Here is a 14094-nt window from a genome sequence, read left to right as displayed (position 1 = left end):
ATTCACAGTGCAAGAATGAAGGAGTACTGGTCAAAGAAGAAAGCTGCTAGAGATAAGAACCACGTGGTCCATAGCAGGCCCAAACGGAACTAAATAATAATAATACTAATAAGAATAATAATAATAATAATAATAATAATAATAATAATAATAACAATAATGATAATAAATCTTCACGTTCATGGTGCAGATAATTGAAACTGAAATCACATGCTTAAAATAAGCATTCGAATTGAGTTGAAGAAAAGTGAATGGTTCACTGAACAACTGGGGCAACTTAAAATAAATTCTCACATGTGGACGACTACTAAATAATCAGCTTCACTCCAGCCACACTTGAAATAATACAACGACATGCTATACAACGGATATTTTTACAATCCTAACTAAGGGGCGGATTTTAATGACATGTCATATTTTTGCATGAAAAGTCATATTTTGGACAATTTAAGGTAATGGTCATATTTCTGCTTGACGCGCAATATAGTAACATTTCCTGTCATATTCCAAGAGTTTTCATATTGAGTGAATTTTTGTGGCAAGCTATTCAGTGAGAGAATCTTGCTGTAATAGGGAGTCTGTTTGTGGACTGTGGGAATGGGCAGGTAGCAGGTAACTGGGATCATGAACAAGGGATCTTCTTGGGATTTCATAATGAGGAGCATAAAAGATTGATAATAACAATACTCAGGAAATACAGGCTTCTTGTTTTGAGACCACTTCTTCAGTGTGATTTCAACATGCCTAAACCGAAGTGTTTAGAGAGTATGAAATTAAGGCAGTTTGTTAAGGAATTTCGAGAGCAGAATTTTAGCAGTGATGGTGTTATTTTATATTGTAAATTGTGTGAAGTGAAGGTATGTGCTCAGAAACGTTTTAATGTGCAACAACACTGCTTTACAACTAAGCATCAAAAGTGCTTAATAAAATCTTCCGCAGCAGAGAATAGGCAGCGTTTGCTTTTTGAAAGAACCTCATGTACAGCTACAGCTCCGTCAGACAAGGATCTCTGTAGAATGATGGTTACTGCAAACATTCCCTTGATAAAACTGAATAGGTCCTTCTTAAAGAAGTATATCAGTCAACCTGTTCCCAATGAATCAACTTTGAGAAAATTTTATATCTCTGGTGTCTATGAAGATGTTTTAAAGAAGATAAGATCTGAAGTTCTCAACCACAAGATATGGGTTTCATTGGACGAAACAACTAACGTAAATGGGAGGTACGTAGCTAAGGTAATTATTGCCATTCTGAAAGATGACAAGCCCGGCAATGTGTTTCTCCTGACGTGTGCGGTTTTAGAGAAAGGAAATCATTCCTCCATTGTGTGCTGTTTTATAATGCTATGAAGTTACTGTGGCTAGATGGGGTAAAAGGAAACAACATACTACTTCTTTATTGATGCCGCCCCGTACATGAAGAAGGCAGCTAAATGACTAAATCTACATGAGCCGAAAATGGTCCACGTAACGTGCCTTGCCCATGCTTTGCATAGAGTGGCCGAAGAGGTACGGATCAACTACCCTGAAGTAGATAAGTTAATTGCAAACGGCAAGAAAATATTCCTGAAGGCTCACCTTCGAGTTCAAAAGTTGAAAGAAACTGCTCCTACTCTGCCTCTTCCACTTCAGCCTGTCCTTACTCGTTGAGGAACTTGACTCGACGCTGTTCAATATTACTGCAGCAATTATGATTCCTTCAAGACGGTTGTTCAGGAATTTGATCCTTGCGATTCATCATCTGTTAGGATTGTGTAAAATTTGTTTACTTCTGCCAGCTTGATCGGAAATTTCGTGTTCATACCATCGAATTTCGGTGTGATACCAAGAGCAATCACTCGTCTTGAAACTGTGGGGTTTCCACTAAGTGACACGTTGGATGTTGTGAAAAACATTGAGTGTGATTTAAAGAAAGGAAATGGTGAAGTGGCTGAAAAAATTCTGAAAAATTGAAAAGAGTGCTGTTCTCAAATGAAGGTTATTCTATGTTTTGTAAGATAATTGACTTCTTTGTGGGCACCGTACAACATTTTGGGAATTTCAGCAGCAACTTCCTCCGGAGGACATAACATTGTTCAAATTTGCCCCCATAATATCGTGTGGAGTCGAGCGGAGTTTCTCCAGTTACAGAAACATTCTCTCTGACTACCAAAGAGGGTTCGAGTTCGACAATTTCAAAATGCACACGAACATCCAGTGCAATTTCACTGCCGAAAAGGAATACTAAGGTATGGATATTTTCATCGTCATTTTTATAGAATTTTGCCGATTCAGAACTAGTTAAATATTTTATCAGATATTCATCCGTTGTTAATTGAAGGTCCCCCCGGAATAAGGGTCTATGCCACAAAACTAAAATGATCAGGAAACAGAAAAAACATCTGAATAATGAAAAATATATATCTATATAAATAAAATTGTAGGGGGTCCGCTGTCTGTAATTTATTTTATTTTGCCAATTTTTCAGATATTTATCCGTTTTAGGTCAACTCAAGACCGAATCGGTGGTTTTTACGTTTCGTGTCTGTTTGTTTGTCTGTTTGTCTGTTTGTCTGTTCCACCATCACGTTGAAACGGCTGGATAGATCTCAACCAAACTTCATATTTAGGGTAAATTCATCCCGGGGAAGGTTTCGATATGCATATCATTTTAAAATCTTTGAATACACGGGGGGTTTATAGGAAAACCAGAATGGGTTTTCCACCATCACGTCGAAACGGCTGGATAGATCTCAACCAAACTTCATATTTAGAGTATACTCATCCCGGGGAAGGTTTCGATATGCATATCATTTTAAAATCTTCGAATAGACGGGGGTTTATAGGAAAACCAGAATGGTTTTTCCACCATCACTTCGAAACGGGTGGATAGATCTCAACCAAACTTCATATTTAGAGTATACTCATCCCGGGGAAGGTTTCGATATGCATATCATTTTAAAATCTTTGAATAGACGGGGGTTTATAGGAAAACCAGAATGGTTTTTCCACCATCACGTTGAAACGGCTGGGTAGATCTCAACCAAACTTCATATTTAGAGTATACTCATCCCGAGGAAGGTTTCGATATGCATATCATTTTAAAATATTTCAATAGACGGCGGGTTTATAGGAAAATCAGAATGGTTTTTCCACCATCACGTCGAAACTGCTGGATAGATCTCAGCCAAACTTCATATTTAGAGTATATACTCATCCCGGGGAAGGTTTCGATATGCATATCATTTTAAAATCTTTGAATAGACGGGGGTTTATAGGAAAACCAGAATGGTTTTTCCACCATCACGTCGAAACGGCTGGATAGATCTCAACCAAACTTCATATTTAGAGTATACTCATACCGAGGAAGGTTTCGATATGCATATCATTTTAAAATCTTTGAATAGACAATCATATTTACTGCATGTACACTATTTATTTCGATATTCGAATACAATGTAGAATACCGTAGCGAAGCACGGGTACATTCGCTAGTGTAGTATAAAGCAATTTATCATGTTGAAATCATGGAATAAGGGTCTAAACCACATTTTCACAGTTTGATACAGTATTACTTATTTGGAGATGAATCAGTTCAAATCACTATAGAATCCTCTGAATGCTTGAGACATATAGTCACACATCTTCAGTAGGTCATTCTTTTTTCTTTCTTAATGGGCAGCGTTGAGCCGTAGTTTTGTGGCAGGAATAGTGGCTGATTCCGTCTGTTCTTGACACCTTTAACTAAGGCATATCTTTCTCGAGGAACAATCATATTGTGGCATCTTCCCATAAACACAGATGTGGGGTCATCTTCAGAAAACTTCAGTCACATTGCTTCAGTAACCTTGAATTTAGGGTCTTTGACCAACTTTTCGCGTCTTTGAAGTCAGAACTCTGGACAGACAGACTAAACATGTCTGAAAAAGTTATTTTACAAACCTGCAGTGAACTAATGTCACTACCTTTTGCTAGAACGTGGTATTCAAAAGAATGTTTCCGACGCGAAGTGGCATCTGTTCTCTGATTACACCTCCTTTTCGGTTCAGAGATTTTGAGGCACTATTCACAAGAAACAAAGACTGCTCATTAAGGTCCATGGTATAGTATTCTGTACACTACTCCTCCTTTTCACAGTCAGCGAGCTGAATACACCCATTCTTGTTACAGAACTCTGGATCAAACACACGGCCCCGAAACAACGAATAAGCAGAAAATTATTATAATGTTATACCCTATACCATTTTACCGTAATGATAATTAAATGAATGGTTTGTATAATGCATTATGTATTAAACAATGACCAAATTTATTCTAAGGACTTTCCTTAGCACAACAAAACCCATGTATTATAGACCCTTATTCCACTCGCCGGTTGTGGCTTCGTTTTTGCTTCTTTTATAACGCCTTTCGTTGTTGTATAAGCCTCACCCCTATTTTGTTTCCTTTTACGTTCATTATCCTTCCAGTTATCCATATTTATCTTAGTTTTTCTGGTTTTATTCAAGTTTTTTTAACTTGTTGGATGAAAGATTCAACACACTGGCAGCCATCTTGAATGAGTGGCATAGACCCTTCTTCCAGGCAAAGAAGTTTTTTAACAGACAAATGACCTATTTCTGTTAAAGGTATGACTATCATAGTTCGCATGCAATAACCTGAGAAGATATAGACCCTTATTCCGCAAAAAATTCAACTTGCTGAAAAATGTGGCTTAGACCCTTCTTCCGGGGGGGGGGGGGGAGAGAGGCTTCAAATATTTCTTGATTTTTCATGATACTGGTGCTTCCATATCTGAAGATAAAATAACTTTGTGATTAACAGAAATTGAATTAACAAACAAGACTGACAAATATTCATTTATAGGCCTAAATTAATCAATTATAATGTGAGCTCATATTTTTTCCTTTTTCTGTCATATATAAAATATTTTTGGGCCATATTTGCTTGCATATTTCGAAGATTTTTAGGTCTTTAAAATCTGCCCCTTAATCGTTACCAGCGATAAACATTAAGTATAAAATCGTCAGGATCAGCTATCAATTAAAAATGCAAAATCATAGAATATGACAACCAGCCAACTAACCGTTTACTGGTAGTCCAAGTCAATCACTGTTAATGGGATTTCATGGGGTTAAAATAAATACATCGAACGACTTTACGCGATACTAGATCAGAATGTGTACCCAGCTGACTCGGTTTCTTACATCTTTCGTTTATCCCACGAAACACCCTTCCATGATCTAACTCGAAACACTCTTGAATAAATAAACCCCGATATAGTTTATAGTATTCATAAACGAAGAAAGTGGTGTCCAACTAACACCACTGGCATTATAACATAATCATTGTCATAGTGTCATTACAACTGGTCACTTGTGAGGTTCCACCCTCCTTACAACTGGTGAGAATACAAAATATGAAACGAAAACTCCAGTAATCCACAAACAGTGTGTCCCATCCGTCCATGAAAATAATGTATACTCTTCTCATACTAAAACTTCGACGCTCCCGAATGAAATAATCAACTCAACATGAAGTTGTTAACTTTAATAAATTTGACATAAATACATCTACTCTCCAAATTTAAATTGTTGAGACCTATGAATAATCTAGCCTTACTTAGCTTCACTTAGAACTGTCGGGCGAAAATCTACCATTGAACCTCATGGACCTTACACAATATCTGAATCATGGAACTTCACAAAATCACTTCAGACATCTCAAAATCTTTGTGGGCTCTCCCGGCTATCCACGTATACGACTCTGTACAACAGGGTAGCTGAAACCTCGCTACACCCTGCAACAACACCCATGTACACTCACTAGGAGCGATCACGCTCTGTCTGGACAAAGTACAACATCGTCTAAAACAACGATCCCACAATTAATACTACCGCCTGTTCCAAATTTGATGACTGTAAATTCCTATATCCAACTTAGACTTGGACCTCAAATCCATCCCAAAATTAATGCAAAATTAAATCATTTTAAATATCTGATTTTCGAATTCGTTAATACTCATTTTCTTAACGATTCGTAATTTGTTTTCGGACACAATTTAGTCTCACTATAAGTGTAATTTTGGATTAACTTTCGGCACAATCCCTAAGACGCCGGCAACTACATGTCCACATGCCGACTCTAATCTCGTAACGGAGACCTACTTTATTTTGAAATGGGGCGCTACTCAGCCAAAAAATAAAACATCACGGCACGTTAACAACAATGATATAGCTTTTAATCAAATTAAGGCAGACCTTTGGTTGTGATGTCCCCCGCCACCACCGGCTGCCCCATATGGTATTATTTCCTCATATTCACCAATATAATGGACATTCTTCATGGTAATCGTGTTCATCCTGCTGGTTTACACTTTGCACATGTAACACGTACATTCTTACACTTGATTCACGTTAGTACGGTATCTGATGCAGTACTGACGCACGTTGTTTCTGAGACGACAGTAATATCCCGATGGTATACTTGGGGGCAAAACATGACGACCTCGCCTCCAGCGGCAGCCCGGTGTCTAATAGCGGCTTACAGGATTTACTACATCTACTGTAGCCGGAGTTGCCAAATCGTCTACCTCATTAGCACCAGACGAGCCAGAGCAGGAATAAGAATAGTTTTGTGGAATTCATTTGTCATTTCGATGTAAACTGAATTATTATTATTATTATTATTATTATTATTATTATTATTATTATTATTATTATTATTATTATTATTATTATTATAGATCGTGAATTTAGACAAAAAATAATGTTAATATTGTATCTTGGCGATCTAAAATAGGTTATGAGGTTACGAAAATAGGCCCCTGAATACCAAAATGCAAACGACACATACAACTGGACTAGCTCAGTGACAGGGCGACGGGCTAGTAACCCGAAGTCGGGAGGTGCTGTGGGTTCAAATCCCAACGTCGGCTGCTCTTGAAATGATTTCTGTGGTTTTCCATTTCAGCTCCACGTAAATGCCGGAACATTATAAGGCTGAAACAGCCACATGAATAACAATAATAATAATAATAATAATAATAATAATAATAATAATAATAATAATAATAATAATAATAATAATAATAATACCAGCACTCTGACAGACTCACAGACATGATCAGGAAACGCAGACTAAGTTTCTATGGGCACATAGAGAGAATGGACAGCAACAGACTTACAAAGAAAATCTTTGATGTAGGCTAGTAAACAGTTCAAGCAAGAAAACAAATTGGTATCATGAAATAGAGGAAGAATTAAGGCAGGTGAGAATCAACAGACAAATGATATGAGACGGAACTGAATTCAGAAAAAAGTAGGAATACAAAATTTATAGTAAATGAGAAGAAGAAGACAGGAACATTGTGGACAGAACAAAGGAAACAGGAGCACAGCCAAAGGATGAAGAAATTTTGGGAAGAAAAGAAGGGAAAGAAGTGAAAATTGTGTCATCATGAGATATTCGAGTTCAAACACTGTCCACAAGGGCAAAAATGGTATGAACGAATGAATGAATACTAATTTGCTGTTATTGTTGTTGCTATTTTATCCCTCTATGGACGAGCGCAACAAATTTGTAACATTTCCAATACATTGCTTTATCTGTATAGCGAGAAGCATTTTCTCTCGGTTTCCACGCGTAGCAGATTTGTAACGCTTCAGATTACAAGTCTAGGAAGTGGCGCAGTGTTGAACCATTTGAACAGTTGAATGTCGGGAGTTGTGAATGGCATGGACACGTGTATTTCAGCTGTGGATATTTATTATTACTGATATTGAAAAAGGTAAGTGATGAACTGTAACAAAGTAGTATATGATAGAGGTAATTTCAGTGTACATCTAGATAAAAAAGTATTATGGTAGACAGTATTTCAAGAATTTGTGACCCCTTGTTTTAAATGTTACAAATTTGTCAACTTAGGCATTTACAAGAAAACTGTTGTTTTTATAGAAAATAAAGCCTGCAACATTTTACGGAAAGAAGAGGAGTGTGAATGCTCGTATGGCGGGCGGAACGGATGGAGAGGGTGTTGACAGTTGCCTGAGTGCCGCTTCTAGTGATACAGATTATGATTATGTGCCAACGAATAGGAATGCTACATCAAGCAGTTCTGAAGATGGTAAGATTTTAGCTCTTATCTCTGTTTTTGCACGGCAACGTTATTTAGAACTGTTTCTGCATTAGTAGATTTCAAAAGACACAAACTGTAGACTGTTTCTGTGACTTTCAGAACCAAGTAATAAAGATGACACCAGTATCTCTGACGTAGACAACACTTCAGCTGCTTCAACATCACGTGAAGCCACTAGGCGAAGACTTCTTTGGAGAAATGTTAGTAAAGACAACAGTGCTCGTGATATACCAGTGTGGCGAGGTTCAATCCCAGACTCCACTGCAATCAAGGAACCTGTCGAGTATTTCACACATTTCTTTGATAGTCATCTTGTCGAATATGTAACACAACAGTCGAACTTGTATTCTGTTCAGAAGAATCCATCCAAACCTCTCCAACTGACTGTCAGTGAATTGGAACAATTTATTGGAACAGTGCTTTATATGTCACTTATTAGTGTACCACGTACTAGATTATATTGGTCTATTTTATTTGGTGTTTCTTGTGTATCAGATGTGATGAGTCGAGACAGGTGGGAAGATATAAAGTCTAATCTCCACTTCAATGACACAGCAATGCCTGATTTAGAAGGTGCTAACAGAGATAAACTTTTCAAACTTAGGCCACTGATAAACAGTCTGCTGGGAAAATTCAACGAGCTACCTATTGATAGGATGCTTTGTGTTGATGAACAGATGGTGCCTTTCAAAGGTGTGTCTACCTTGAAGCAATACATGCCAAAAAAGCCATACAAATGGAGCTACAAAATATATGTCTTATGTGATTCAAAATGAATTGTGTACAATTTTGAAGTGTACTGCGGCAAAAGCCATCCTTTGCCGGGAATGCAAGATTTAGGGGATAATGCAAATGTTGTTTTGCGCCTTTGTCAGGTCATTTCCAAACAATTGAACCACTTGTTGTACTTTGACAATTGGTTTACGACAATTCCACTCCTTTCGGAGCTTGCGCGATTTATTGTTTGGGTACCGTTAGAGCCAACAGATTGCCAGGATGTACGTTGGTGACTGACAAAGATTTTTAAAAAAGGGAGAGGTTCCTATGAAGAATGGTTTGACAACAGATCCGTAGTTCTTGCCTCTACATTTTCTGCTGCAGAACCACTGAGTAAGGTGAAACGATGGGATAAAAAAACAAAAGAAAGGGTTGACGTTGACTGTCAATCAATGATTCGTCTCTACAACAAGTTTATGGGAGGAGTGGATCTTTTAGATTCACTTATTGCATTGTACAGAATCCACATCAGATCGAAGAAGTACTATCATCGGTGATCGTAACTGCTTGGCTCTTGTACAGGAGGGACTGTGACTCCTTTGGTGTCCCCCAAAGTAAACAGATCCCGCTTTGTCGATTCAAGGCTCAAATAGCTGATGCTCTGTGCAAAATGAAGAAGGATGTAAGTGGGAGAAAGAGGGGAAGACCTTCTTCAGGTGTGGATTCTGAATATGCAAATAAGAAGAAAACAGGGCATGCATCAAAGCCAATTCCCCAAAAGCTTGTTCGTCAGGACAATGTTGGACATTGGCCAATTGTGTCTGAGAAGAGAGGCAGATGCAAAATGCCAATTTGCAAAGGAAGTCCCTCAATTGTGTGTCAGAAGTGTAATGTTCATTTGTGCATTGAGAAGAAAAGGAACTGTTTTCTGTACTTTCACAAAGAATAAGAACTAGGCAGATGCAAAATGCTGAACTATAAGGGAAGTCCCTCAATTATCTGTGAGAAATATTTTCATTTGTGCATCAGAAAAGAAAGTAATTGTTTTCTGGACTTTCACAAAGACTAAGAACTGTACAGGTCAAAAATTCCCATTCATATATTTTCATATGTAAGAAAATGATATAATTATTCACAGACCAACATTTAATTCGTTTGTACACTTAAATGCCTACTGTGACAATTATGTAACGCTATAAAATATATTATATAAACATGAGTTATGTGATTTTTTGATCAAAATATGTTTATTGTGGCCCTTAAGGAACACAAATATAGCACTTTATTTTTTTTGTCTTTATCGATTCATAATTGGATGCCGTTATGCATCACTAGACCAAGCGCCAAAAGTTGGTTGCGAGATAATCGCGTTTAAATTTGGTTCTATGTGTAAATTCGGGCGAACATAATTTTACTAAATATGGTATTACTGGTGTTGTAGGATAATAGATTGTACCTTCTCACCAAATTTCAACATTTTTATAATCGCACTACATAGATTTTCTTCAAGAAATGGCGCTTAGTCTACTGATGCAATTTAAGGTTTTCTCAAGTGCGAATAATGTATCACGATGCTACACCAATAACACCTAACTGTTGAATATCTACTGAGTAAAACTTCAAAAAAATACAACGTGGCGGCAGCCATGATTAAAAACTGAATCTCCTACTGTCTGAAAAGGCCCGCTAAGTGCTTGAACCACCACGAGCCGCGCCACAACTCCGGTACATTATTCAAGTTTTAGATGGAGAAATTCTAGAAGGGAAGCTATTCTCTAAAGTCGTTGCTATAACGACTTACTGATTTTAGGAATTTCAACTTATTTGAGTCAAATACAAATGGTAAGACATGAGCCATTCTAGTCTATACAATTCTTAATGGATTTTCCTTCACGATAGGCCTATTATATTCTGAGAGTACAGTATTGACGTGATATTTTTAAGCCTATGGGTAAGTTTTGTTCTGCTTGAGACAGAAAATGTGATTAAAGATATTTTCTCCCATAAATACACACAAATCACTGGACAGGTAATAAGATTGTTGCTCTCAGTTCATTCAATCTCGAAATCAGGATCTCCATTAAATTCATCTACGTCATCCACGATCTGAGAATCTGCTTGAAGATTCTGGTAAAATTGTTTGGCATCTGTAGGTATTAGGTGCATCAGCGAACCAAAGTCTCTTAGTTTGGCTTCAGAGATAGGGTTTCCTTTTGGCCACAGAGGTATTAATGCCTGGTGAAATGGAACTCTACTTTCCCGTGGTCGTCCCTGTCTTGACTTATTTAGATTTACTTCCTGAGATTCACCATCAAATTCTAGAGAATGATTCTCAGACGCAACCTTCTTAGCAAGCTGCATTAGTAACATTGTCCTTCTCCTTACTTTTGGAAGTACTTGATACATCGCTGAACTTCGTCACTTGATAAACCACTCAATATATGACCACGTAAAAATGTCAGCACTATCGAAAATGCGGGCTCCCACGCTGTCATCCGCGCGCAATGTGAGGAATGTGACGCTTTATCCAATGATGCAGACTGGTACGTCGCATAGTCTACTGATGCAATTTACGTTTTTACTGATTTCCGCTTTGTCGCTTAGGTTTTCTGTTTACTAACAACTAACGGCCTCTTGTAATGCAGTGGGGAATTTTTTATAAATAGTTCAAGCCTTCCTCTACAAGATGGCGCTAAAATCTCAATTTTCATCAAATGGCGCTTAGTCTACTGATGCATAACGGCATCCAATTCTGTCCATAGAGGGATATATATATTCGCTTACGGCCATTAGAGACCACGTTAAGTAACAATTACATGTTTCTGGAAGCTTTCCTCACAGCCCAGAACTTTAGCATCCTTTCTCTGGCAGCCTGTCTTCTTTCTTCCGTCCACCCATGGTTAAGTTTTGGTTTCGTCATGGAATCCCTGAAATCTGTCGATCACTGGACCTAAACTTTGTTCGGTTTGAGATGTCTTCTGAATTTAGTCCCACCTGTTTGGGATCCTTTCTTACCTCCCTGAACCATTTGTCCGACACTTTAGGTCTGCTGTCTAGTATTGTGAAAATCCTTTTCGTTAGTCTCTTCTCATCCATTCTAAATAAATGCCCATAGAATTAAGTCTCCGTTTTCTCATGGACTCAGTTAGCCTTTCATTGTCTCGGTAAAGTTCTTCCCTTCCTCGCAGCCTATACTGTCCATCCACAATCTTTGGACTCATTATTTTTCGAAGGATCTTTCTTTCGAATTTCTCAGCTTCTCTCAGTCCCGCTTTTTCTGTCATTTGGAGGCATTCACTAGCATACAGACATTCCGTTTTAATCACTGTATTGTAGTGCCTTAGTTTAGCTCGTCTGGAGATGGTTTTCTTCTTGTATATAGGATATGTCCTACGAAAAGTCTTCTCCCGTCTGGTGTTGTTTGCTTCTCTTTCATTTGTTTTCAATTGCACTATTTCACCCAAGTACTTAAAGCTATCAACTCTTTCTGTTTTACCATGTTCTGTCTTCAGGTACCGAGGGGCTATTTTGATGTTTGTTACATATTTAGTTTTTTCGAACGAAATCTGTAGTGCTGCCTTTTCTGCTTGTAGTTTTAGTACATTCAGCTGTTCTATTGCTGTGTCAGTATTCCTAGATAGCAGCGCAACGTCATCAGCAAAGCCAAGGCAATTAATCACGACACCACTTTTTGACCCTCCAATGTATACTTGGTTAAGTGGTCCTTTTCTGTCCAGTTCTTTTTCCCATTCCCGGATAATCTTCTCCAACACACAGTTGAAAAGAATTGGTGACAATCCATCACCCTGTCTGACTCCTGTTTTAATTTCAAACCGCTTGGAGTTCTCTCCCATGAACTTAACTTTCGAATGTGTCCCAGTTAAAGTCTGCTTAATAATTGCTGTTGTTTTGGCGTCGATTCCAAATCCCACTAATATATTGAATAGCACTTCCCTGTCGACTGAATCATACGCCTTTTTGAAGTCTACAAAAACGACTACCAGATCCTTTGAGAGATGATTCTCTAGTACACGTTTCAGACTCCAGATTTGATCAACTCATGATCTTCCCTTCCTAAATCCCGCTTGATACTCACCTAGTTGGTGATTCACTTGTTGTTGTTTATATATAATTGTTAACGGAATTAACGATCAAATGACCCAATTTTATCCCACGAATAGGCTGCACACTTTGTAATGTAAACCATTTTGAAAAGTGAAAATATTACTTTATTCATACTGAATGAAGAGACAACTGAAGTATTCATTATTAGTATAATTATTGGCTCCTCCGTGGCACAGACGGTAGCCTCTGACAAGCTTAAATAGTTTGGATTATTGATATTTTTTTACTTTTACTTTTTATTATTCATACATATTTGTTAAAAGGACCAAAAGCATTTAATTTGAAGTGTGGGTCCACAGGAAAACTATTAATCATTAATCCATTAAAGTTCTTCTTATTACAATTTTACCTTAATCCTCGTCGTCTTCCTCCTCAGAAGAATCTGTTAGCTGGATGCAAATACTCTCATTGTCAAAAGTGGACTGAATGTTCTTGCAATTTTATTTTCTCCACGTGGCTGATGTAATTTCTCCACTTTTCGGGTATCACGAGCATACAGGCTTCCTTCAGTGATTGAATAATTTCCTCCAATGGTTTATTTCTTAGATTTCCTGATGCGGTCCTCCATTTCATCTCCGGCCACACCATCTCAATGGGATTAAAAGTGCAGTGGTATGGCGGTACGCGCAAGACCGTGTGTCCATAACAGGCTGCCAAATCGTCTACAACATACTTTTCTTCCGTTCTCCAAAAGGCGTGTTCTCCGCAATAATTTCGAGAAGTACCTGAATTATATGAACAGGATGAGGGACAGGAATATTTTTATCAATCAAATATAGAAGCATTCGATCATTCTTCCAGGATTGATTAGGTTTAAGGTTAAATACACGGCTGTGGTAGAAGGCCTTGTCTATGACTATTAGAGATGGTCCTTATAAGCGTCGCAGTATCTCGTCTTCAAACCAATTTTCAAAGGTTTCCGATTCCATGCCCTCATGGCCATCCGCGGGAGCATCCGTCCTTTTAGTGACTAGAAGAGCATCACTAATAAAACCACACCATCCACAGCAATGAACGACAACGATTCTATCGCCTTTGTTGAATGGAGTTATTACAGCACAATTGTCGGAATCATCTGTCCAGTTCTTCATTCTTCATTCTGCTACAGGTACTGTCGAACCACGTTTCGTCCAGGTA

At 37.9% G+C, this 14094-nt stretch overlaps 1 protein-coding gene and 1 pseudogene across 1 annotated transcript in view; one reads left to right on the top strand and one right to left on the bottom strand.

Annotated features, from left to right (window-relative positions):
* Positions 1–14094, bottom strand: part of LOC136857468 (prisilkin-39) — a 32096-nt gene that overhangs the window by 7942 nt on the left and 10060 nt on the right. The window lies entirely within an intron of this gene.
* LOC136858422 (piggyBac transposable element-derived protein 3-like) lies at positions 7986–9142 on the top strand (annotated as a pseudogene).

Source organism: Anabrus simplex, chromosome 1 (assembly GCF_040414725.1).
Source record: "Anabrus simplex isolate iqAnaSimp1 chromosome 1, ASM4041472v1, whole genome shotgun sequence".
In the NCBI taxonomy this organism is placed as follows: domain Eukaryota; kingdom Metazoa; phylum Arthropoda; class Insecta; order Orthoptera; family Tettigoniidae; genus Anabrus; species Anabrus simplex.
This window is presented reverse-complemented; position numbering and strand designations above follow the sequence as displayed.